At 42.1% G+C, this 26,431-nt stretch overlaps 1 long non-coding RNA gene across 1 annotated transcript in view; it reads left to right on the plus strand.

Annotated features, from left to right (window-relative positions):
- Nucleotides 1–24,694, plus strand: part of LOC122540721 (uncharacterized) — a 48,920-nt gene extending 24,226 nt beyond the window's left edge. The window contains exons 2-3 of the long non-coding RNA XR_015752054.1: nt 881–980; nt 24,571–24,694. This is a non-coding gene — a long non-coding RNA (uncharacterized LOC122540721). The remainder of the gene's footprint in view (nt 1–880; nt 981–24,570) is intronic.
- The last annotated feature ends 1,737 nt before the right edge of the window (nt 24,695–26,431 follow it).

The following is a 26,431-nucleotide window of genomic DNA, read 5'->3' on the forward strand; positions in this document are numbered from 1 at the left end:
AATTCAGTTTTATATAGACTTCCAATGGTGAGATTCTACATTTAAGATGAGCTCTTCTGAGGTCTAATGGTGAGATTCAACATTAAGTGATTTGCTGATGATGAAAAAATTGCAAAAAAGGTAAGTCAAATTCAACAGTCCTTTCATTTTATAATTGAGCCAAGATGTTCAAATAATTGTCAGCCAAACAGCAAAAGAACAAATAAAATCAATGTTCAAAGAACTTCCTAACAATGGGGAGAAGCTGGATACCCTAATTATAACTGGCAGATCAGCAGAGGTTACAATAACTCAAACATATGCTCCCATCCAACTCCCATCTACTGCAAACAGAGTAATTGCAACTTAAAGGCTGGTCAAAAGTGAAACCACAAACATCAAAATTGCTTAAATAATGGAGAGGACACACATGCAAAAACAGATTAGCAGTTGGGGTATATTAAGATCCCATTGCACATCTTTTTAAAAGACTGTTTCCAAACAGCATACATCACTTTGGCTCCCTCCGGACCCTGCACTCACTGGCAGCTGGATCCCCAGTGGGAGGTGAATGAGAAGCAAGGGGAGGACGGGTAACAGGTAGAAGCCCATGTGCAAGTGGCAGGTTTTGGGACAGAACCTCATTGAGAAGGAGATCATCAAAGCTGAGCTTAATTAAGTAGAAGGAGTGTTTGTCCCGCAGCTAATAGGGGATCAGAGCGACAGGGTGGCCGTGACCGGCTGAGTTACAATGGAAACCAATTATAAACCCCCAGCCCTCTCTTACATTATGTATTAAGCCATCTGGGCCCATGATATTGGAGGTAAAGGGAGACAATCAATGGGAGTGTCACTGATCGCACGCCAAATTACCACGTCTGTCTCTTGCCATTGTTCACAGGATGATACATTCACAAAGGAGGCGGAAGGAGCATACACAGAGGATGAGAGGTCTTGAAGGGTTTCCAGCTGAGACCAGTCTGCAAAGCTGCCTGCTTAAGGTATGACTGCCAAAGTACAGTGCAGTTTGTGACATCTGCAAGTGTACACTGCATAACTCCACTAAGGGAAAAGTGCTGCAGAAACAGATGAATGCCTTAAAGGTTAGTTCAGCCAGTAATGTATGAGAAGATTAGTCTCCACATCTCCTTATTAAATCCAAACCTCAGTGAGAGGTAGAATAGAAGCAGGATCATAGAGTGATCGGTATTTTGCTGATGGTGGAAATTTGTTGAAAAGCTTAATAACAGTCGCTTGTGCAATATAAGACTCTGAGCTAAGTGGGAAAAGTAGCCTTTTATTTTAGACAAGGCATTTTCAGACTATGTGGTTTGAGTACTTGCCTGTGATGTACTTATCTCTGAGAATAGATTGGGAAATTGCTATGTTTTTCCAATCCCAGTTTGTGATGGATCATGTGACTCAATCTTGGTGTGAACTTGGGAAGTCTATATTTTAAAAATTTCCAGACAATACAGTCCATAAGGCACTGACAGACCATGTAGAATCGTGCTGGCACAATAAGATTAATAAATATTTATTTTCCATGCATTCATGGAATGTGAGAGAAATGTGGGATGTATTTGCTGCCTATCCCAAACTGCCCTTGAGAAAGGCCTTATATCTTTCATGACAGAACAAATTTCAAATTGCTTCATCGGAACATCCATAAATACTATTTAGCACCAAGCCAAAGGAACATTAGACACGGGAACTGCAATAGATCGTATATTTCATCAAGCCTGCTCCATCTTTTAATAAGCCAATCACTGAGATTTTGCAACAGCTCCACTTTCCATCTTATTCCCATATTCCTTAATTTCCTCAGTGCCCAAAAATCTATCACTCTTAGATTTGAATAAATCATTGACTGAACATCCTCAGTTCTCTGGCATATTGAATTCAGATTCCCAACTCCATGAGTGGAAAACAAATCTCCCTGATCTCAGTTCTTAATATACAACCCTTTATCCTTATACTTTGGAACCTATGCTAACAGTGGCTCACCATGTGAACAGTACAGTTTCTCTGCATCTACCCAGATAAGATTCCTAATAATTTCACAGGCTTCAAAAAGATCACTCAGATTCTCCTACAGTTAGAGAATAGTGGGGCAACCTACTTGATTCCCCTCTTAGACCAACCTTTGCATCCCAGAAATTAATGAGATGAACCTTAGGTACATCATCTGTAAGGAAATCATATCCTTTCTTTGATAAGGAGATAAAAACATTGAACAGTACTCAAGGTACAGACTCAGCAAAAGGCTGGGACAATTGAAGTTAAGCCTTCTTAATCTTGTACTCTTATCCTTTACAACAATGGGTCACATACCATTTGGTTTCTAATTGCTTGCTGAAACTGCCTCATAACTTTCTGTGCTTCATGTATAATGACATTTAAATTACTCTTCAATCTCAGCATTTGCACCTTTTACAAAATATCCTGCTTCACCAATATACCTGCTAAATTTAATATTTTCACATAGTCCCACATTGAGCTGGATTTTGTAGTCAGTGACGAAGCAGGGTGTTCCCCTCTGATTTTGAAATAAAATGACTTAAAGCACCACCTAATTACTATGGCTTGATTTTCCCTCTTTCCAATGGCTGTTTAAACCTAGCTCCTCTTCAAGGGGATCTCCAGGCATGCAGCAGAAGTGATGTCAGCAAGCAGGGTTAGCAGCCAACCACAAGGTAGCTTCCCAACACAACAAATGAAGGAGTTCAAGTCACTTAAAACCCTTCATTTTTAATTTTAATTTTCAGTTAGTACAACAAATTATGACTGGATTAAGATCAAGCTAAAATAAAAGCAAACTTTTTAAAAAGTATCTCTTTAAAAATACTTTTTTTGATCTGAATGAAAAAAATTTGACTTTCCATAAATGCAAAATCGTCAGGGCCAATGAGGGTTTTTAACAGTAATTGATTAGATTAGATTCCCTACAGTGCGGAAACAGGGACTGTCCACACCGACCCTCCGAAGAGTAACCCACCCAGACCCATTTCCCTCTGACTAATGCACCTAGCTGCCATTAAAAACCTAGCTGTACTGTGTTCAACAAGATGTAACCTTTTCAGACATTTGTACAGTGAGATTAACTTCCTTGGAGCAAAAGTGCTCATCAATTGAATTGATTTCCTATTGATTGCAGTTTGATCAGAGAAAGATAGAATCGTTGATAGCAGCATTGAATTTCTGCTTTCTGCTGCACCTATGTAACTCAAGGTGTTAATGTCAATTTGAGTGGAGTAATCCCAGTGAATGCTTACAATTCTACCATCATTACCACTGCACAATTTGTGTCAATTGTGCCAGCATCTCAGCCAATCACTTATCTGTTTGACATAGCTTTGGAGCCTCCAATTGCGTACCTTCCTACTTAGCTTTGTGCCATCACCAAACTTAAATATGTTACTCTTGGTCCCGTCAACTAACTTAATAAGAACATATTAGGACAAGTGACCAAAGACTTTGCCAAAGAGATCGTCTTTGTGATGCATATTCAAGGAGGAGACAGAGGCAGAGAGGATTAGTGAGGGAATTGCTTTGTTTAGAGTTTTGACAGCTGATAGTATGGCTGCCAACAATGATATGATGAAAATTGAGAATGCGTATGAGGCAGAACCGGAGGACTGTTGACATCTCAGTGGGATTGGAGGGACAGTGCCTGTGATGGCAGAGATAGGCAGAAGCATTCGGCTTTAGAATTGTAGTGCAGTTATTGCATCTTTTAAAGAATCAGGAGTCAGCACTTTTCTGCCCTATTCCATAGTAGTTTCACATATTCTTCAGTTTTAGCATCCACTTATGAAGACATTTGCTGCAGGAACATGTAAGAATGGATGTGAAATGAACCTGTAGCTTTATAACATATGGGTTTAATAATGGGGCACTAAGATTGCAGTGAGCATTTGACCACTGATGTTCTTATCCCCTCAAGTTCCTGCCCCCCTCTAGAAAATTCTGATTCTGGTGTACAATTATCAGGTATCCTCGACTGGTTCACTCAAGTGAGCCTGAACACTAAAGCTTGTATATTTACATCTGTGTTATCATTTGAACATGTGATGTATCCCCATTAATTTAACTAGTTTAATGCTACCACTAATTATCTCAAGTCTTCGAGGGTTCTTCAGCCAAAGGACATCCGAATACAATGTAACCTCAATAGCTTTCCTGAAAGTATTGACTCCATATGTCTGTTCCAAATGTGCTGGATGGTTTTGTGAGTTATATTCCCATTTTGTTTCTTCTCATTGTCAGTTGGTCCATCAGTGTGATTAAGGTATTAAAGATTAGAGTAGAATGTGGTTGAACCTGACAGTATCTTTCCTCAATGAAGAACTAAGAGTTGGAGTAGGCAATTCAACAACCCTCCCACCCCCCAACCTGCCCTGCCATTTAATACGATCATTGCCAATCTCATCTTAGCCTCAACTCTACTTTCCCGTCAGCTCCCCATAACACTTTAACCCATGACTAATTAAAAATCTGTCTCTTTTCCTCAAATGTATTCAGTGTTCTAGCATCCAAATTCTGGGTAGAGAATTCCACTGTCCCCACACATACTCTGGAAGATGGGCAACTTGACAGTGACCGCATAATTGGCTGATATTTACCCCCTTCTTGGTGTGTGTATGGGCATCCCTCAGAGTGAGGATGTTCTTACTTGTGGCTAGAATCTTCACATGGCGTCTTTTAATATGAGGGTACTGATATACTGCAGCTGCCCCATGGGACTGGCTAATCTGGAAACTTTCTGTTTCTACCACCTGTCACCCACATATCTATGGATTGATGGTCAAAGTGATTGCTATGTTAGAACACATCTCTTGTGACTGTCAAGTCCTGAGGTGGGTTTTGAACCCAGATCTTCTATCCCTGAGATTCAGAATCTATTGCTCCAATTTCATATCCGGGGACTTTAAAACTAATTGTGGAAACCAACTGTACCTTGCCTCAAATCAGTTAGCTCAATGCAGAACAAACCTCGAATCATCCAGTCTGCATTGCTTGATGTTGCAATACATGGTACAGTAACCTTTGACCTACTGGGAGGGAACCACACGTGCTTAAAGATTACTTTTTCTTTCCCCAGTGCATACTCCTGTTTGAAAGCCATATCCCTGGAAGTGCAATCTTCAGGGAAACTGTGGCAGGCAATTTATCATCTTCTTGGAATAGATGGAAAATGTTTTGGCTGGGTGCACACAATATCTCGATTAGTACTCCTGGTGAGGAAAGCTGCATATTGCAAGTGTGACATCTAAAAAAGCACCCATTAGTATCATTGAACCAGAGGGTTAGTTTCTCAAATGAAGGTATTCTCATTTGCTTCACTCTAAAGAAAGGAAGAAAGATTTGCAATTATGTATCACTTTTCACAACCTCAGGACATGCCCCTTAGGGGGAGGTGACGCCAAAGTTATTATTATTCATCCAGAGACCCATATAATGTTCTGGGATCTTTTTTTAAATCCTGCCATGGCAGATGGTGGAATTTGAGTTCAATAAAAATCTGGAATTAAGAGTCTAACGATGACCATCAATTGATTGTCAAGTGGAAAAACCCATCCTGTTCACTCATGTCCTTTAGGGAAGGAAACTGCCATCCTTACCTGGTCTGGCCTACATGTGACTCCAGACCCACAGTAATGTGGTTGACTCCCAACTGCTCTCTGAGCAATTAGGGATGGACAATAAATGCTGGCCTAGACAGTGATGCCTTTATTCTGGAAATAAATAAAAAAATTAAACACTTTTGAGTGTATAAGGTAGGAAATAAAGTAGTCAATTTTCACACAGCAAGGCACAAATAGCAATGACATAATGATCAAGTTAATCATAGAGTCATAGAGTCAGTGACATTGGTTGAAAAATAAGGTAAAAAAATAAAGTCAGTGTAGTCTTACCAGGCCACAGGATTGTTCTCTCTTTAGAGGGAGATGACTGGTGGTAGTTTAACCTGATGATTACCATGCCTCAGCTGAGGGGTAGGTTGAGAAGGAGAATCCTTCATAGTAATCCCATGGTGCACGTATTGAACTCACACTGTTGGCATTCCTCTGTATCACAAACCAGCCAACCAACCAAATGAGCTAAGCCAACTCCCAAATGAGGGGTAAATACCAGTTGAATACACTGGGATGAACTTTATATCTCTCTGCTGTAATGTGCCAACTGATCATTTCCCTCCAGCTGAAAGAATAGACAAGCTCTAATATTTCATCCAAAAAATTCAATCTCCAATAGCGCAGCAGTCCATCAATACTGCTTGAACCTCTGGTGTACCAGGAGAAAGGAACACAGGGGAGGGATTATCTGTAAAATGCATATCTAATCCAGAAAAGACAGTGGGAAGCTGAGTCTCAATCACCATTAAAGGTTCTTGCATAAATCCTTAGACTGTCATTAATTGTCCAATTTAAGAGGATGAAAAGGGTCAGTAGATTTTATAAAGATAAATCCAACAAAGAATTAGGGCAAATATCTTTGCCTGGAGAATGTGGAACTTGCTACCAAATTGAATAGCTGACACCAACAGATGCAATTCAGAAGCAACTGGATAAGTTAATGAGGGAGAAAGGAAGAAGTGGATGCATAGGTAGTCTTGGAAGAAAATTGGAAAGCTATGTATCTCAAGTGGAATGTAAAGACTGGAAGGTTCTGATAAAGGGTCACTGGATTGAAACGTTAACTCTGTTTTACGCTCAGGAGATGCTACCAGATCTGCTGAGTTTCTCCAGCACATTCTATTTCTGGTTCAAACATGTGCATATTACCTTTCACAACCTTGGGATATCCCAAAGCACTCAACCAACTAAATACTTTGAGGTGTTTTCACTGTGATGAAGTAGGGAACAAGGTCGCCAGCCTGTGCATAGCAAGGTCCCACACATGACAGTGTGATCATGGCCAGATGATCTGTTGCAATGACATGGGTTGTGGGTTGAATTAGGGCACTGGGGAGAATTCCCCTGTTCTTCTCCAAATAGTCTCATGAGTACTTTTGCATCCATCGGAGACAGTGCTGGTTTAATATCTCCTGCAAGCAAAAGTCAGTGCCTGCAGGAGAGCAGGGAAAGCGTGGAAGAATGCAGTGGCTCCGTTTTCCCTTTACTATCTTGGTAGATCTCTCCAATTCGCATTCACTAAATTAATCAACATTTCCTAGCTGATTGAAATGAAACCTCTCCTGAATAGTTCTCTTTAGAACTGGCCATGCCTATAACCAATGTGTCAGTCACCTGACTGACTCACAAAGGCCACCAATCTCAGGAGGCTCTGCAGAAATAAATGAACCTGTCCTAGCTAATTCAATCAAACTCAGACCTCCGATATTAAACCAGAGAGAGAAAGAGAAAACTCCATCATGTGTGTTCAAAAGGGTATTATCATATAGAAAACTTGTGAGGTAACTAGATATTTCTGCATTTAAATTGAGATGATGGTATTGGGGGTTGTAGAAAGGAGAGAAAGAGGTGAAATGTTCACTTTTATCAAAAAACAATTGTGGCGACATTTGTCTGCAGTAACAGTTTTTCCAAAAATTAGAAAAGATTAATTTAGGTTCGAAAAGATTGTCATATTAAAAAAAAGCTGCCCGCAGATTTGCACAGTGCTTGGTATTTCTGAACTGATATTGTCTTGCAAGCTGGAGTTCCTCTTGTAAATTTTCATGAACTTATTCACTCCCTGTTGCAAGTTCCTGCATGCTGAGTTCCTGACCTGTTCACAGTGTACTCTCAATGCAGCTCTTAAAGCACCTATTGGGAAAGATACAAGAGCTTGGTGACGTCCATTCTGCAAGGTGCTCACCTTCTGTACTCAATATTTTCTCCCACAACTTAAGTCATTCCTATGACTGAGTACTTACTGAGTATGTTACTGAGGATATAAGCTTACATCTTTCTGCACAGTGGTAAAGCAGCTTATCTTTTCGTTTCTTTCTTCTTTTCGGTGACAAGTTTAGATAGAGGATCTGGATATGCTCTTGCTAAATCTGTCTTTTTTTTATATTTCAAAAATATACTTTGTTCGTAAAAATATCTTTGTATATATACATAGTTACAAAGCAGTTCTGTTCTGTCCTGTACAGCAACATATCAAGGAAGCAAACCAACATTGGATTTTGACTCCATCCAAAAACTGAAGATTTTTCTTACACATGCTATACTATATTTTCATACATTTGAACCACCTATCAATAAATATCATTGATATTTATTTGATTGATCTTTTGACACTTAACAAGTATTTCCTTCCTTAACGTAGCATCTATTTTTTTGTCTGGTCATAAACTTTGGATGTGTTTTTTCACGTTATAAACATATATCTAATTCTTGCAATTGTTTAAGTAACAGAATGTAACAGGAGAGAAACAATATTTCAAATATTTGGCGTGCGCTGTATAATTTTCAAATGCAGATACTGTTGTTGAGTATGCAAATTGCTAGTTGTCCTATGTTTTCTATTTAATTTTATGAAATTTAGCTATATTTTGATGATATATCCTTTAAAAATCTGACAGGATTCTAGTGGGATTTCAGTATCTCTGGCACTGTGTCAGTGTCTCAATAACATCTTCAACCCCACTTAGCAACCATGCCAAAAGGAAAACAAGATTGAAAATAGCTCAAAATAGAACATGGCCTGTCTCTTAATACAAACTGGAACTTTCACAGTATGTCTCCGACAGAGAGATAACAGTGTTTCAAAAAACATGTCTCACTACTGGATACTTTTCTTCGAGAGATAGTGTCAAAAGTATTAAATGAGACTCACAGAGGATGTGCAGTGCTACACTGCTAGTTTATTAAAGAAACAGAATAAACAGGAGCTCACAGTTATAGACCCGTCCTGATGTATTTATATAAATTCAGGGCTCCCCATGGATTTTCCTAACCGATGGCAATTCTTTCCTCACATATTTGACAGAAGTGAACTCCAATGCTCATTCAAGCTTTGTGTTGCCTTTTACTCTGTCAGATTTGCCAAATAACTTTTGACAACATGCTTAAATTGACGAAGCTGGAGTAACAGAAAATGGCAATGGAGGTGCACAGCCTCAGAGAATTCCAGGAGCTATTTCATTCATTTTTGGCCTGATTAAATCATCTATTTTCTCCTAGTTTGTGCAGAACTGAAGTTAGTCAATCTTCCATTCATATCTTTATAGGTTTTAACTGGGACATAGCAGTATGGAGAATTGTGATTCCACGACTCCATGAGAAAACGTGAAGTGAAAGAATTTTAAACGAAAGATGTAGATAGGGAAACACCAATATTGTTTAGGTAATCTGAGACAGAGACGGGTACTGGCAGTTGAGTACATGAGGGAATCTTAGTCTTTTTGTAAAAATTCTAATTTTGGGGTTTTTTTTAACAATTAACAGAAACATACTGTGAAAGTTCAAAATTTTCCAGCTACAAGCAGAGTATTACAAGCTCTGGACTGAAAGAGCCACTGAAGTTATTAAGGAAAACAGTGTAAACTGTTTTTCCTGTAACTGTGAACTCTTTCAATTCAGAAGATTATAAGTACAGGCATCACAGTATGAGGAAGCATAGAGTGTGACCTTGAACATGGTACTGGGATTTGAGTAAGTAATGGAGTTAGAGAAAGAGAAGAAGGAAGTGCTCTTTTGCTTTTATTCTTTATCTTCTTTCACCCTGTAGGAACTTGTTTACACTCTACTACAGGGAAAGATGAATATCTGAGAATGTTTACTATCCATCTCATTCCTAAGATTCAAGGTAATTTAGGAATGTAGTAAGTGTGGAAAAATATAAAAAGAGAATAGAAGGTGAAAAGACTCAATGAAGGATGTATCTCATCACCAAGTCACCCTTTATTTACACTGGAAAGTCCTTGACACTGGTCCAAATCTCTCAGAGCCAGTTCTCAGACTGTGAGAACCTCTGACACTCCCCTTTATATATGTCAGCCAGAGCTTCTTGATTGGACCAGGTTAACAGCCTCAATCAGAGAACTCATATTTTATGAGGTCCACCTAGCTGACCTCATTACAAACACTGAGTCTGAGGACATAGGCCAGTCTTTTTCCTTGAATCAGCTCTTGGGTGTTCTAGCACTGGGTCAGGTTCCTCTGATTTTGCATCAGATACGGGTGGTGAGAGACGCAGAGGGTCTCAGGAGAAATTCACTCTCTCCTACTGGTGGCAAATGTATCGATGTGGTGAGATCCACTGCATTCCATCTCAGATTCAGAGTTCTCTTCAACACTTGATGGAGAGGGAGAACCCATCAGTTCCACCAGCCTTTTCAAGCTGTTCTGAGGAAATGGGGTACCTTTTGCAAGGTTATAAGATCCAAGTGCTTGTTCAGGACCATCCCTCCTATACAAACTTCATATGCCACTGGTCCAGACCTTGCATTGACCAAGTCTCCTACCTAGGCAAGTTCATACCTGTGGTTCCTACACCAAACCTTGTCCGCTGAAGTAACCTGCCTCACTTGCTTGGTGGAGTCTGGCATCCGGCACTAGTGTTCCTGTTGCCATTTCACCCATGCCCCAGTTCCAGGAAGATCTGATTTGAACTGATGTGGAGTCTCCTCTCCATTAGCAACTCTGCTGGAGCTATCCCTTTAGTTGCAGGAGGGGTGGTCCTATAATCAAATAGGAAGTGAGACAGTTTGGTTTCTAGTAAAACTTAGGCTCCTTCTTTAATCCCACCTCCAAAATGTGAACTGCTCTTTCTGCCAGACCATTGAGCAATGGATGGTATGGAGCTGTCCTTTTTTTGTCGAATCCCATTTGACTTCAGGAAATACTCAAATTCCCTGCTGGTAAATGATGGCCTGTTATCTGTGATCATCACTTTCAGGAGTCTGTCTATTGCAAAAGATGGTCACAGGTTTTCTCTCATCATTCCCATGTTTGACAAATGAACTGTATGCATGTCCAGTCACTTTGAGTGTGTATCCACAATGACCAATAACATTGAACTTATGAAAGGACCTGCACAATCAGCATGGAACCGAGTTCAGAGTTTACCCAGCCATTCCTATGAATGTGGGCAAGTTGCTGGGGGTCGTTTTTGAAGTGCCCTCACTTTATCTTCCATGTGTGTAACACATTTTGTTAACTCTGTAGCTGAAAATGTGTTGCTGGAAAAGCGCAGCAGGTCAGGCAGCATCCAGGGAACAGGAGAATCGACGTTTCGGGCATAAGCCCTTCTTCAGGAATAAAGTAGGTCACTTGGGGCACCTGGAACACACATTGTTTCCTTCTTAGGCATACACTCTCCTGGAAGAAACATCTAAGGAGCATATCCAAGTTCTGTAAATGTTCCTTATTGAACTTTGCTGTCATTAGCACGTTATCCAGATAAATGGCAAGCTGGAATAGACCTTGTTAAATGCTCTCCATCATCTACTGAAAAATTGCACAAGCTGAAGATACGCCAAAAGACAGTTTCATATAAACCCTGATGGTACTAATTGTAGCATCTTTCTAGGAATCATCATCGAATGACAATTGCAAGTACACACAGCTTATGTCCAGCTTCATGAAGGATAGCTCCTGCTAGCTTTGTGTATAACTCCTCTTTGTGAAGGATTTTGCATTTATTCAGCTGTGAAAAGCAGTTTGATGCTTGTTTGAAATTCCCACAAAGGCGAACAAACCAATCTGGCTTCACATTCGATATGACCCTGTGCTGCCCATTCCATAAATTGGACTGGTTTGATGATTCCTTTGCTTTCCCGTCTCCTGATTTCTGCCTCTACTTTTGCCTATCAGGCAAATGACAATGGGCAGGATTTGCAGAATTGTGGAATTGCTTTCTGGTCAACATTCAATTTGGCTTTGGCTCCTTTGATAGTCCCTAGACCTTCCTGAAAGACTTCCGGGTACTTAATTAGGACTTCATAGAACATAGAACATAGAACAATAAAGCGCAGATTAGGCCCTTTAGCCCTTGATGTTGCACCGACCTGTGAACTAATCTAGGCCCATACCCCTACACTACCCCATCATCATCCATGTGCTTATCCAAGGATTGTTTAAATGTCCCTAATGTGGCTGAGTTAACTACATTGGCAGGCAGGGCATTCCATGTCCTTCCCACTCTCTGAGTAAAGAATCTGCCTCAGACATCTGCCTTAAATCTATCACCTCTCAATTTGCAGCTATGTCCCCTATGTACAAGCTGACATCATCATCCTAGGAGAAAGACTTTCACTGTCGACCCAATCTATTGCGCCCCAAACCTCGAATTCCTCATCATCAAAGGCCACCCCTTCTATCTACCACGGGGATTTACCGCTGTTATACTGTCTGCTGTGTACATACCGCCACAAGCAAAGGTTGAAGAAGCTCTGGATGTGCTGTACTCCACCACTAACACCCTGTAGACAGAACACCCGAGGCCCTGTTCATATACTGGCAGTTTTAATCAAGCCAATCTAAGGAAGATGTTGCCCAAGTACCACCAGAACATTATCTGCCCCACTAGGGGCCCAAACATGTTAGACCACTGCTACACCACTGTGAAAGATACCTACCGCTCCATCCCCTGCCCTCATTTCTGGAACTCCACCCACAATGCTGTGTTTGTTCTCCCGGCTTACAGGCAAAAGCTCAAGCAGGAGACCCCCCCTCGCAGATACAGGTCCAGTGCTGGTCAGAGGAGGCAGAGGATCAACTCCGGTGCTGTCTGGAATCGGCTGATTGGGCCGTGTTCAAACAGTTCGCAGGTACCTTGGACGGGTACGCCACTAATGTCACAGACTTTATCAGCAAGTGTGTGGAGGACTGCATACTGAGGAAGTCAATCCGGGTGTTCCCCAACTGGAAGCCCTGGATGAATCTGGACATACAGAACCTGCTAAAATCCAGGCATGAGGCCTTCAGATCTGGAGACCCACTCAAATATAAGGAATCCAAGTATGACTTTCGCAGACCCATTAAGACAGCCAAGGACTGATATCGATCCAAACTAGAAACCCAGACAGACATCCGGCGACTATGGCAAGGCCTGAATGACATCACAGGTTCTAAAAAGTGACAGTGCAAGATAGCAGACAGTAACACAACCCTCCCAGATCATCTCAACGTCTTCTATGCTCGCTTTGAGCAGAACTTCGGCAGAGTGGTAACACCTATTCTGACTGGTCCTGGTGAACCGATCCCAACAGTCACTGTATCAGAGGTCAGATCAGTTTTCCTTTGTGTGAATCCAAGGAAAGTGATGGGACCAGACGGAGTACCAGGCTGTGCACTCAGAGCATGCGCAGATCAACTGGCAGAGGTCTTCTCAGACATTCTCAACCTCTCCCTGCAGCAGGCCACTGTCCCTGCATGTTTCAAGAGGGCCAACATTATCCCTGTGTCTAAGAAGGCTCATGCAGCATGTCTCAATGACTACCGCCCAGTGACCCTAACTTCGGTGGTCATGAAATATTTTGAAAGGCTGGTCATGGCATTAATCAACTCCAGCCTCCCCACTACTCTTGACCAACTCCAATTTGCCTTTCGGACCAACAGATCCACGTCAGATGACATATCACTTGCCCTTCACTCCTCCCTAGAACATCTTGACACCAAGAACAGCTACGTAAGAAACCTACTCATTGACTACAGTTCAGCCTTCAACATTATTATCCCATTGAGACTGGTTACTAAACTTGGTGATCTTGAATTAAGCCCCATTCTCTGCAATTGGATCCTCAATTTCCCGCCTACAGGCCACAATCAGTGAAGATTGGGGACAATATTTCATCCTCACTAACACTCAGCACTGGAGCCCCCAAGGGGTGTGTACTCAGCCCCCTACTGTACACACTGTATACCCATGACTGCATCGCCAAATACCAGACTAACGCCATTTACAAGTTCGCTGATGACACCACCATAGTCAGTCGAATCTCAGATGGTGACAAAAAAGACTACAAATGGGAGGTGGAAGACCTGGAAAAATAGTACACTGAGAACAACCTAGCTCTCAATGCTGGCAAAACCAAGGAACTCATTATTGACTTTTGGTGGGATGTTACTCAGGCCCCCCTACACATTAACAACACAGAGATGGAACGAGGGGAGAGTGTCAAACTTCTGGGAGTGGTCACAACAAAAAGCTTTCTTGGACTCTTCATGTGGACACACTGGTTACAAAGGCCCAACAACGCCTCTTCTACCTCAGGCAGCTGAGGAAATTTGGCATGACAGCAAATACCCTTGCCAACTTTTATAGGTGCACCATCGAGAGCATTCTGTCTGGATGCATCACTCCCTGTTATGGCAACTGTACCATTCAAAATCAGAGACAGTTACAGAGAGTGGTGAACTCGGCCCGGACAATCACAAAGGCCAACTTCCCATCTATAGAATCCATCTACCAGGCCCACTGTCAAGGAAAGGCCACCAGCCTTCTCAATGATCCATCCCACCCTGGCAATGTTTTTCTACAACCTCTACCTTCGGGGAGAAGGTACAGAAGCCTGAACACACGCACCAGCCGGTTTCGTAACAGTTTCTACCGTACTGTTGTTAGAATACTGAATGGACTCACAAACCCTTATCATTCGCCTGTACTTGTGAATTTTTTTTTGTTCTTGTTGCTGTTTACCAATATTTACTTATCCATGATATTTAACTATGTAATCTTCCTGTATTGCTCACAACACAAAGATTTTCATTGTGCCTCAGCACATGTGACAATAAATTCAATTCAATTCAATCGTGTATGTCTCTATCAAATCCCCTCTTAGCCTTCTTCTCTCCAATGAGAACAGATCCAAGTCTCTCAGCCTTTCCTCATAAGACTTTCCATCCAGATCAGGCAATATCTTGGGAAATCTCCTCTGCACCTTTTCCAATGCTTCCACATCCTTCTTGTAAAGGAGCGACCAGAACTGTACACAATATTCCAAGTGCGGCCGCACTAGCGTTCTGTGCAGTTGCAGCATGACATTATGGCTCTGGGCACTAGGGCAGCCATTTTCTAATCGATAAATGTTGAGCCAATCTAGGTGAATCTCTCTCAACCAATTTTGCCCCATCAAGCTTTTACTGCAATCAGTGGTAACTGCACCAGCTGCTTCTCATAGAGTCATAGAGTCATAGAGATGTACAGCATGGAAACAGATCCCTGTGTCCAACCCATCCATGCTGACCAGATATCCCAACCCATTCTAGTTCCACCTACAGCACCCGGCCCATATCCCTCCAAACCCTTCCTATTCATATACCCATCCAAATGCCTCTTAAATGTTGCAATTGTACCAGCCTCCACCACTTCCTCTGGCAGCTCATTCCATACATGTACCACCCTCTGCATGAAAAAGTTGCCCCTCAGGTCTCTTTTATATCTTTCCCCTAAATCTATGCCCTCTAGTTCTGGACTCACCGACCCCAGGGAAAAGACTTTGCCTATTTACCCTATCCATGCCCCTCATAATTTTGTAAACCTCTGTAAGGTCACCCCTCAGCCTCTGACGCTCCAGGGAAAACAGCCCCATCCTGTTCAGCCTCTCCCTATAGTTTAAATTCTTCAACCCTGGCAACATCCTTGTAAATCTTTTCTGAACCCTTCCAAGTTTCACAACATCTTTCCGATAAGAAGGAGACCAGAATTGCATGAATATTCCAACAGTGGCCTAACCAATGTCCTGTACAGCTGCAACATGACCTCCCGACTCCTGTACTCAATACTCTGACCAATAAAGGAAAGCATACCAAACGCCTTCTTCACTATCCTATCTACCTGCGACTCCACTTTCAAGGAGCTATGAACCTGCACTCTAAGGTCTCTTTGTTCAGCATCACTCTCTAGGACCTTACCATTAAGCGTATAAGTCCTGCTAAGATTTGCTTTCCCAAAATGCAGCACCTTGCATTTATCTGAATTAAACTCCATCTGCCACTTTTCAGCCCATTGGCCCATCTGGTCCAGATCCTGTTGTAATTTGAGGTAACCCTCTTTGCTGTCCACTACACCTCCAATTTTGGTGTCATCTGCAAACTTACTAACTGCACCTCTTATGCTCGCATCCAAATCATTTATGTAAATGACAAAAAGTAGAGGATCCAGCACCAATCCTTGTTGTACTCCACTGGTCACAGGCCTCCAGTCTGAAAAACAACCCTCCACCTCCACCCTCTGAATTCTACCTTTGAGACTGGAACTGAAGTGGTATCTTTAATCAATAAAAGCTCCCCAGTTTCGGTTCACAGTCTGGCCGAGGTCTTGCGCAAGCTTAAGGGTTGGAGTCTAGAGTGAATTTTGTGAAAGACCGGTTCTGCAATCCCTGAAATAGCCAAACCAGTGTCTCCATTAAAACTGGGTGACCATTTAACTGGATGTTTATTTCGATTGGTTCTGATTTGTTGCTAAGTAATTTAAGTATTCCAAACTAGGTGGGCTTCCCAGGGTGTGCATTCTCCTGGATATCGGCCGATGAGTTCTCTTACTCAATTTAAGTCCAGTAGACTCCTTTGCTGCCTCAAATCCACATACCGGACTACAATGTCTTGCTGACCCAGACGCTGAAGAAAATGTTAACTGTTTGGCCAAAGCTTGGCTTTGTTTTGTTGTTTTGCTGTGGGCTGACCTGGAGCCCCTCTGTTCAAGATATGTCAAGAGTATGGCTATTCAATTGCCTTCATTCAAGTGGTGTTCGCCAATTCAGTTGGACTGGTGAGGGTGTCCACTTCCATCGGCATACCCAGTGACTCAAATGTTCCACTTGCTGCATTTTCTAATGACAAAGACAGTTGTAGTGTCTGTTTGAAGTCCAGTTGAGTTTCTGAAACTTTTGCAAAGTTACATCATTAATCCCACATACCAACCAATTTCTCAGCATCTCATTAAGGGTTAAACTAAAGTGACATGCCTCTGCCTGTCATCTTAATCTCATCAAAATCCCAAAACGGATCCCCCAGTTTTTGAATTGCCAAGCAAAAACAGTAGCATTTCAAAATTAGAGGAGGCTTGGGGTCATAATATTCTTGAACTAAATCCATCAAGTCTTAAAAGATTTTAGTATCTCCTTCCTCAGGGAAAGATAAGCTCCTAATAACCAAAATGCTGCGGGTCCACAAGCTGTCAGAAGAATTACTTGTTGCTGAGTTTCTTCCAGAATGTGCCTTACTCTTGTCGCCACTGCAAAACCCCACAGAAACATATGGCCAGTCTCCAAGTCACCCATTATTTGCATGGGGACAGTCCTTGATACTGGTCTAGCTCCCTCAGAACTAACTCTCAGAGTGTCAGAATGTCCATTTATTTGTTAGGCAGGGCTCTGTGATTAGGCCAGATTCACATCCCCAATCAGGAAAATCATATTCTATGAGTTCCACTTGGTTGACCTCATTACAATCACTACAGAATGGAGTAATTCAGGAAAATTATAACCATCAGGGAAATGACACTGAGTAAACTGTTGGAGTTGCAGCTGGCAATACCTAGATCCCAATGGATCTCATCACATGGTTTTAAAAGTAGCAACTAGTGAGATAGTTGATGAGTTGGACGTAATTTTCCAAAACTCTCCACATTTAAGGACAGTTCCATTACATTGAAAAATAGAATTATTGTTTTTTTTTTAATTCAAGTATAGAGAGATACAGAAAGCAGGGAACTACAGGCCAGCCAGGTTCACATCTGATGTATGGAAAACGTTGGAATCTATTTTTAAAGACAATGTGGCAGGTTATTTTAAAAAATCAAGATATTTTGAACATGAATGTTCAAAATAATAACACAAAGACAGGTAGGAAAGTACGTTGTAATAAGAAGGCTCCAAAGGGATATCAATATATGTTAAGTGTTTGGCAAAGATCTCTGACAAATGGCAGAACAAGCTTGAGGTGCAAGTGGCCTACTCCTGCTCCTAACATTTACATTTGTATGGATCTGTATTTTTAAATTAAGTAAAACATCAGTAATTCTGATTTTGACTCGTCAAAAGCATGCTCTATGAAAAGAAGCAAGAATGTTAATGAAAGTGATTCGTTCATGAAACAAATGCCTTACAGATGTAGGTTAATGGTTCATTTGTTCCTTGATTAATGCCTGTTTGTTTAGTTTTCTGAGGAAATGGAGATAATATTTCCTGCCAGAAATTTAAGGCGCTGTTTTCTTCCGTTCCCCATTTCCAGAAAGATAGGACTCAGTTGAATCAGCAAGAATTGGCTGTCCCCTCAGTTCATATAGGGCACTGGCTCAGGTCAAACATTGCAATTTCACAGTAAAAACTGTGGAAATCCGCAGTCACAATCATGAAGAGAAAGCATGACTTCTGATAAAAGTGTGCACCCAAATCATCTTTCCCCTTCAGCTACTAGGCATTTGTAGTACATCCGGGTCTCACTGTTGTGTCTGATTAGGCAGCATTATAATAAGATATCTAAGTAGTTTGACCAAGAGGTAATTGGTTATCTAACAGATAGTAGATTGAAGTGAAGCAATACATGGGGCTGAATCTTAAGGTTTTTTTTGGCTAAGTCCAATTTGCTTTGAGTTTTGGGAAGATTTTTCGCTGTGAAGCCTGACAAGTCTTCTCACCCAATCTTAAAAATTTACCTCATTAATTACCTATATCACCACTGAGACATCTCACAGGTTCAATTTCCATTCATCTGCCAATGTGCTGTTCCAGCAACAACTCGCTACTCAGTGGATAACTACCCAACGATGTAGACAGATGTTTGCATTGTGTGTACTGCCCGTGTGGAAGAAAGGGAGCAATGCATGCATGTGGGATTGGGTCATGGTGTCACCTTTGTCCATCCTCATTCAAAATCCCAAACATTTGGCTCCCTCTGTGCACAAAGGTGTAACTGTGAAAGAATTGCCCAGCAGTGGCTGTGCCAGGGAGGTGCAACCTACACAGAGGATCACTGCTGTAGGATGGTTAGGGAATAGGCAGCCTATGTACCTGTGTTTTGCACCTTGTATGGCTCTGTGGTCTATGCTCTTTCCCTTTAAAATCCCTATGATTGGTAATTGTTGTAATCCCTTTCCGTCACAGGTCCAGCTGTTTACCCTCCACTCTGAGTGTCCTCACAGCCATTTTCTTCCACATTGTGCACTTTCGATTTGCATCATGATGGAAGGGGACAGTGAGGCTCTTCTGCCAGTGCCTTCCAGTTTCAGCCTGAACATAGCACTGAGCCCCCAGACATCCATATCTCCCTCATAGTAACCCCATCCCATTAAATCCACAGACTTCATCCTTCTCCAGGTTCTTGCCCAACCCATCTACATCTGCCTACACCTGCAGACCTTTCCAATCCAGCCCCTCGTGACTGGTCTGGTCATTCATTGGCCCCAGCCCCTTGAAGCCTGAAGATACTGGAAGCCAAAGCTGTGTAGGTTAGGGTGAATTGGCCAAGCTAAATTGCCCATAGTGTTCAGGGATGTGTAGGTTAGGTGCATTAGTCAGGTGTAAATGTAGAGAATTAGGGTAGGGGAATTGGTTTGGGTGGGTTACTCTTAAGAGGGTCAATGTGCACTTGTTGGGTCAAAATGGCCTGCTCTCACACTGTAGGGAGTCTATGATTCTATGATACTCCTGACTGTGGACAGCCCCTTTCCTGCATTACCCACTTCCCAGTCATTCTTTATTTGTCTCTTCTGAATAATATGCCCTTCCCTTTAAACTTTCACTGCCCCCTTGCCACAGCCTGCAGCCCCCAGTTCCAAATACTATCATACCAAGCCTCAGTCTGTGGCAACAGCCACACATCCCAATCTCCTTCCCCCTCTCTTATCAGTGGACAGACCAAACTGACTGACTATGGGCTACCATCTCTATCAGCATAACTGAATAGCCCTAGGCAAGACTGGTGCACGTATACCTCCCTGAGTATGATGGCTTGCTGAGACAGAGCCAATGGACTTTCCATGGCCCAATTGCTAGACTGCAGAGACATAAAACCCCTGAGAACACCCCGATTGAGTGCTTCACTATGGCCAATTCCCTACACATGCATTGAAGGCTCTCCTTGACTAACTGGGTGAGGTCCCTCCTGATTGCCTCGTGCCTTCGTGGACATTATTGAGAACTACTCCCCTAAGAATTTGAGACAAGGCTGCCTGCTTGCTACCCATACACAGCGTTTGCCACATGAGCTGCTGGCTGATGGAGTGAGTATGAGATTGATGCAGTATAGTTCAGTCCTCTAAGATGTATGCCCCGGGACTGAAGGCTGCTTACCAGCACAGCATGCTCCCTGTTTCTTTGACTGTGCTCATTGGCACAGCAAGACAAGGCAGAGATTCTATTAGTATGCAGGTGAGTGCTGAGTGTATGAGCACTAAGGCACCAAGCCAGTATCCTTGTCATGTAACCTAGTCCAGTCCATGAACTGGATGCCTGTGCTGAAAGTATCACTGCTGCAGCCTTTTAATGCTAGTTTGTTGATGTAGCCTGCAATACAAATCTGTGCTTCCAGAGTGCACTTCCCATTATACGAAAGTGCCGGAATGACCATGATAGATTGGTAGATGATGGATGCCAATGCCCAAGGACGATGATGTGTGCCTGGGCTGCATCTTGGTCGCAGGTAACATGGAGGTCGTTTGGAGCCGGCACTGAGCTGATCCACCAGATACTCACTCTGGTTTCCTGGTTGGGTTTTCCCAGCATATAACGCATTTACGGATTGAGAAAGATGAGAGGCTGACTATTAGTGAGGCAAGTTGCGGTGTTAACAAGGGCTTTAATAAGCATTAATCCCCATAAAGAGGTATCTTTCCTCACCTGAGAATATTGCCGCACCGCTTCTGAAAAGCATGAAAGATGGAGCAAGATAATCTTCATATTGAGATGGACCTCAATGGATTTCTTGTCCAATTCTTCCGCACATAGTCCATATCATCAAAATCCCTATAAGATTTCATCCATGGTGTTCTTATCAGGATGTTTAAAGTGAGACAGTCAGTCCAATGTTTTGATGGTAAGTGCATCAACTGGCTTAGCCATGATCAGGAAGCTCACATGAATCTCCCATGCTCAGTTATTTTGCTTCAATTGGCAATAGGATGAATGCACAATTGGGCTCAGGAATGGGAGTGGAGTCCTTACGAAATAAGTTTGGGTTCTTGGTAACTTTCAATCTCTGTCCAAGGTTCAAGGCTGGAGATTGGTGTATATCATCTGATGGGGGACAATATTAGGGTCAGCCAGCCATGATTCCCTGTGGTCAGTTGGCCTGTCTATGATAATATCACAAAGGGTGTTCCCACGATTGGGCTGCTGGATGGCTGCTTCCAATATCCAAAGCATTCCGAGACCCCAATCCGTCCCTTGAAGATGAAATTTATCATGCTTCCTTGGTTGATAAACGTGAAGACTTAAATGCATGAAAAGCTGAAATGAGGTGTCATTTTGTAATGTTGTTTTCTTGGCCTGGAGTCTAATCTACTGGAAAAGGGAAAGGGAGTTCATAGCATCTTTCTCTCAAAAAGGGCCTGCACACCCATATTTCCAATCCAGGTATCAAGAAGGCATGGATCAAACTACAGAAGCATCAACACATACAACTGAGCTCCCTATCTTCTTCCAGAGGAAGCACGGTTACCATCAAGAGGAGCAAGGTTGGATGGTAATACAGCCCCACCAAAACGTCAGTATCAAGGTCCATCAGTCAACTATACATGAGAGAACAATTATTATCTAGGATGCACAGGCTTAGAGGGAGGGTGCAAAGGTTAATTCTGTTCATGAAGTGGAACAGGAATCATGTTTACAATCAATTGAGTCACTATTCCTCATTGTTGCTTACTTCCTGATGGATGAACAACCTTATACCCATGCAGTCTATCCCATACAGTACGTAGCAGGTTAACTTCCCAAGGTTTCTGGGTATTATTTTCCCTTATCTTAGTGGTCATCATGGTGGACTTTAAACCAGAGGTCATTAGTTAAAAGTTAAAAATTGGCAAATTGTGAAATTGAGTTCAATAAACAGGTATTTTTGTAGGTTGCCAGCAGTAAAATGACAATTGAAGTTGTAGAATTGTTGAAGATACAAAACTAATTCACTCTGAACTGAGGGATGTGCCATGTGAAATTGTAATCCCTCATGGTGTAATTATCTCTAAATGTCACTTGGCAACTAGGAACAGACAATGTGCACTACCTTGTTACATTCCACAAAAAAATACTCAGTGTAGATTATTAGATTTGAAGTCTACTCCTGTGAAATAATTGCTACAGTAACAACTTGCATTTCCAGAGTGCCTTTAACATTGAAAAATGGCCTAAGGAGCTTCACAGTTGTGAAGCTGATACCCAAGCACATAATGAAAAAGCAAGGCAGATGACCAAACGTTTTGTTAAAAGAGTAAGTTTAAATGAGTGTCTTAAAGGAAGAAAGGAAGTTGGGTTTAGAGTGGATTAGGAAAGGAATGCCATACCTCATAGCTTAGTCTGCTGAAGGATACAAAAATAGTGGAAATGCATGAAGGTCAATTCAGATTTATGCCTGGATGAAGCAGCATAAATGCCACTTTTCTTTTGAGAATGTAATGGAAAAATATCAGGAAGGTCAATGCAACGTGAAGATTGTATTAATCAATCTAGTGAAGACATACAATTGCACGCCTGGGAGGAAGACTGGAGATGTGCAAGAATGCATGGAGTTTCTGAGAAATGCATACAACTATTACAGGCCATGTACAATGAGTACCATATAAAAGTAGGAAGCAGTTTGGGGGAAGTGAGAGTTTTGAAGGCAAGTTGGATTACACCAAATGTTGGCAATGAGCCCCTGCCTCTCCCTGATTGTTATGGATATTCCAGCCAAGCAACTGAGATGGGAAGTGTCATGGTCAAAGATGTTTGCAATTGTCTTTGACCTATATGGTAATGATGACAAAGAACATGCATCTGGAGAACAGGAGAAAAGCACTGGCAAACAGGAACATATTGATTGGTCAACGAAGAATCAATATATGACCCATGGAGATGAGGGACAGAGTAAGGTGGGTGCAGAAAGTAAATATTTTCAAGTACCTTGGATCAGTGGTGTGTATAAATGCAACCGTGAAAATAGAAATTAGGAATGAATTAGTTATGGTTGGAGCAATTGGAAGAAATACAATGGAATGTTTATGTGATTTAAAAATGCATTGCTGGAACTGAAAGGACAAACCTACGAGAGACCACCCTTATTGTTTAGTGGCAGAATCTAGATAACATCAAGGTGATAGAAACAATGACATGTTGCTATTGAAATACAGATACTGAGATGGATTTTTGGAGCATGAGTGAGGAGAAAATTAGGAATGAGCACATCAGGAGGTCAGTGAAGACAATGAGAGCATTGAAGAAAGAAATTGAGAAGAGATTGAAATGGGCTGGTGGTTTGTTGTGGGGAGAAAAAAAGGTGGTGAAGTGAATGGCAGAGATTAAACCATCAAGGAGAGAGGAGGAAGGGTTAAGACCAAACAGAAAGATGTAATGATGAGACACTTAAACGCAACAGGATTGGAAGAGGAATGGGTGTGACTGACTGGAGGAAGATTGAGAAGGTGATCAACCAGCATTGTGGTGAACCCCAAGGAAACTGAAACATTGAAAGGAGAAAAACCAAGAATACTGACGATACAGTCACCAATGATGGAGCAATTAAAATTAGGGATACGCAAGATGCGATACTTGGAGAAGAGCATGTATTTATCAGGATTGTAGATCCAAAAATGATTACAGAGACAAGGACATTAAGATTCAAGAGGGATTTGAAATCAAGGGGGAGCAGTAGTTCAGCAAGAATTGTGACAAAATTGAAAGGCACTTAGTGCAGCTTATGAGATGCAGAGATTTGAATGGGCTTATATTTATGGAGAGTGAAAGAGAGGAGGCTGGACAAAAAAGCACTGGAATAGTCAAGTCCTGAGGTAATGAAGGTGGAAATGAGGATTTCATCAGCAGTTGAACTGAGACAGAGTGGAGTCAGACAATGTGGAGTACACTAGCTAAGTGTAAAATATAGGTGTCTTTGAAGCTCAAATAAATCAGCTCCATAGTGAATTGAGAGCATTTGATACTTGTTGAACTTTAAAATTAAAGAGCTGAATTGAAGGCCCTCTTGTGGTGGAGTAATAGTGTCCCTACCCTTGGACTGAGAGATCTGGGTTAAGGAAAAACAAAAGCTGAACTGCATCGAGCCTTGTGTTGCATTGGTATTTTTTCTCTATTTGGGCAAGGGGACTTGGGTTCAAGTCCCACCTGCTCCAGCTGTGTGGTATTCCATGTCCTCATGCATTGCTTAAAAATGTCTAAGAGCCTGGGTCACATTATTCCCCCTACACTTCCATTCTGATTTAGTCCTGCCCTCTTTTCCTATCTTCTTGATTTTTGTTATTGTTACACTGTCCCTGGTAAGCAGTGCCTGTAAATCGTAATCTGTTTCATTCATTGAGTGACTTGATGGGGTTTTTTATTCAAAATTCAAATAAAAGAGTTGAGTTCTTCCACAATAGGGTAGTGCTTTTGGGCAGGGGAAGGGTATAGAAGGGTCCATGGTGCAAAATGGTGGTAGAGTAGGACATTGCAGCCAGAGCTCTGCCCATATCTTTTCTTTTTTCTCTCTTTCTCTTTCAATATTTTAGCTTCTTAAACTTATCTGGAGGGAATGGAGGAGACGACTCCCAGAACAGAGGCCATTGCTGAGGAGTCCTGGAGGCAAGGCCCAAACTGGAGGCCACCATGAGGGAGGCGAGTCCGGGGGGGGAAGTCCCGGACCAGAGACCGGCACAAGAGGCGAGTCCGGGGGACAAGTCCTGGACCAGAGGCTAGCACAGGGGAGTGGAGGTCCTCGCAGATTGGAGACAAGGCCTCGAAGTTTGAAGCCAGGCCTGGTCTGGAGATTTGGCCCAGTGCAGTCTGGAGGCTAAGTGAAAAGAATTGTATTTCGAGTACTTTATAAAAACTTTTTATTCTTATGCTGGACTTTTATTTATTGTTTTTTTTCAATTCTGTAGCAAAAATTTAAGAATGTGTACCCAGGTATCCTGTATCTAAGATGGCGCCATAAGTGGCAACATTGCAAACTTTTCACTGGACTGATTCAAGTGCTTGACAATAAAGCCACTTCTAATTAATTCTAAAATAAAGGGAAAGGTGCAACTGTTGTTTGTACCACACTATATGATTACAATAAAATCTTTGTAAATCTCTGAAAACCTTTTGCCTATGAATTCAACAGATGATTATCACTGTATGACATATAAATGACCAAAGTGATGGAGTGCTCATCTTGGGAAAATATTGCACCAAATTTGCATGCATATAATATTCTTCGATACGCTAAGGTTAGTCCTGGTGATTATTTTGTCCTGTTGTGGTTCTGTTCGCCGAGCTGGAAGTTTTTGTTGCAAACGTTTCGTCCCCTGGCTAGGCGACATCATCAGTGCTTGGGAGCCTCCTGCGAAGCGCTTCTTTGGTGTTTCCTCCGGTGTTTATAGTGGTCTGTCCCTGCCGCTTCCGGTTGTCAGTTTCAGCTGTCCGCTGTAGTGGTTGGTATATTGGGTCCGGGTCGATGTGTTTGTTGATGGAGTTTGTGGATGAATTCCATGCTTCTAGGAATTCCCTGGCTGTTCTCTGTCTGGCTTGCCCTATGATAGTAGTGTTGTCCCAGTCGAATTCATGTTGCTTGTTGTCTGCGTGTGTGGCTACTAAGGATAACTGGTCGTGTCGTTTCGTGGCTAGTTAATGTTCATGTATGCGGATTGTTAGCTGTCTTCCTGTTTGTCCTATATAGTGTTTTGTGCAGTCCTTGCATGGGATTTTGTACACTACATTCGTCTTGCTCATGTTTGGTATCGGGTCCTTTGTTCTGGTGAGTTGTTGTCTGAGCGTGGCTGTTGGTTTATGTGCCGTTATGAGTCCTAGGGGTCTCAGTAGTCTGGCAGTCAGTTCCGAGATGCTCCTAATGTATGGTAGTGTGGCTAGTCTTTTTGGTTGTGGTATGTCCTCGTTCCGTGGTCTTTCTCTTAGGCATCTGTTGATGAAGTTGCACGGGTATCCGTTTTTGGCGAATACCTTGTATAGGTGTTCCTCTTCTTCTTTTTGCAGTTTTGGTGTACTGCAGTGTGTTGTGGCCCTTTTAATTCACTACAAGAGTATACAGGAAAGCCACACACACAGACCAAGTCCTAAACTATGAAAGTAACCACCCCAACACACACAAACGAAGCTGCATCAGGACACTATTCAAAAGTCACGAAACGACACGACCAGCTATCCTTAGTAGCCACACACGCAGACAACAAGCAACATGAATTCGACTGGGACAACACTACTATCATAGGGCAAGCCAGATAGAGAACAGCCAGGGAATTCCTAGAAGCATGGAATTCATCCACAAACTCCATCAACAAACACATCGACCCGGACCCAATATACCAACCACTACAGCGGACAGCTGAAACTGACAACCGGAAGCGGCAGGGACAGACCACTATAAACACC

This window comes from Chiloscyllium plagiosum, unplaced genomic scaffold (assembly GCF_037043375.1).
Source record: "Chiloscyllium plagiosum isolate Xiang-an unplaced genomic scaffold, Cpla_swu_hap1 HiC_scaffold_29, whole genome shotgun sequence".
Taxonomy (NCBI): Eukaryota; Metazoa; Chordata; class Chondrichthyes; order Orectolobiformes; family Hemiscylliidae; genus Chiloscyllium; species Chiloscyllium plagiosum.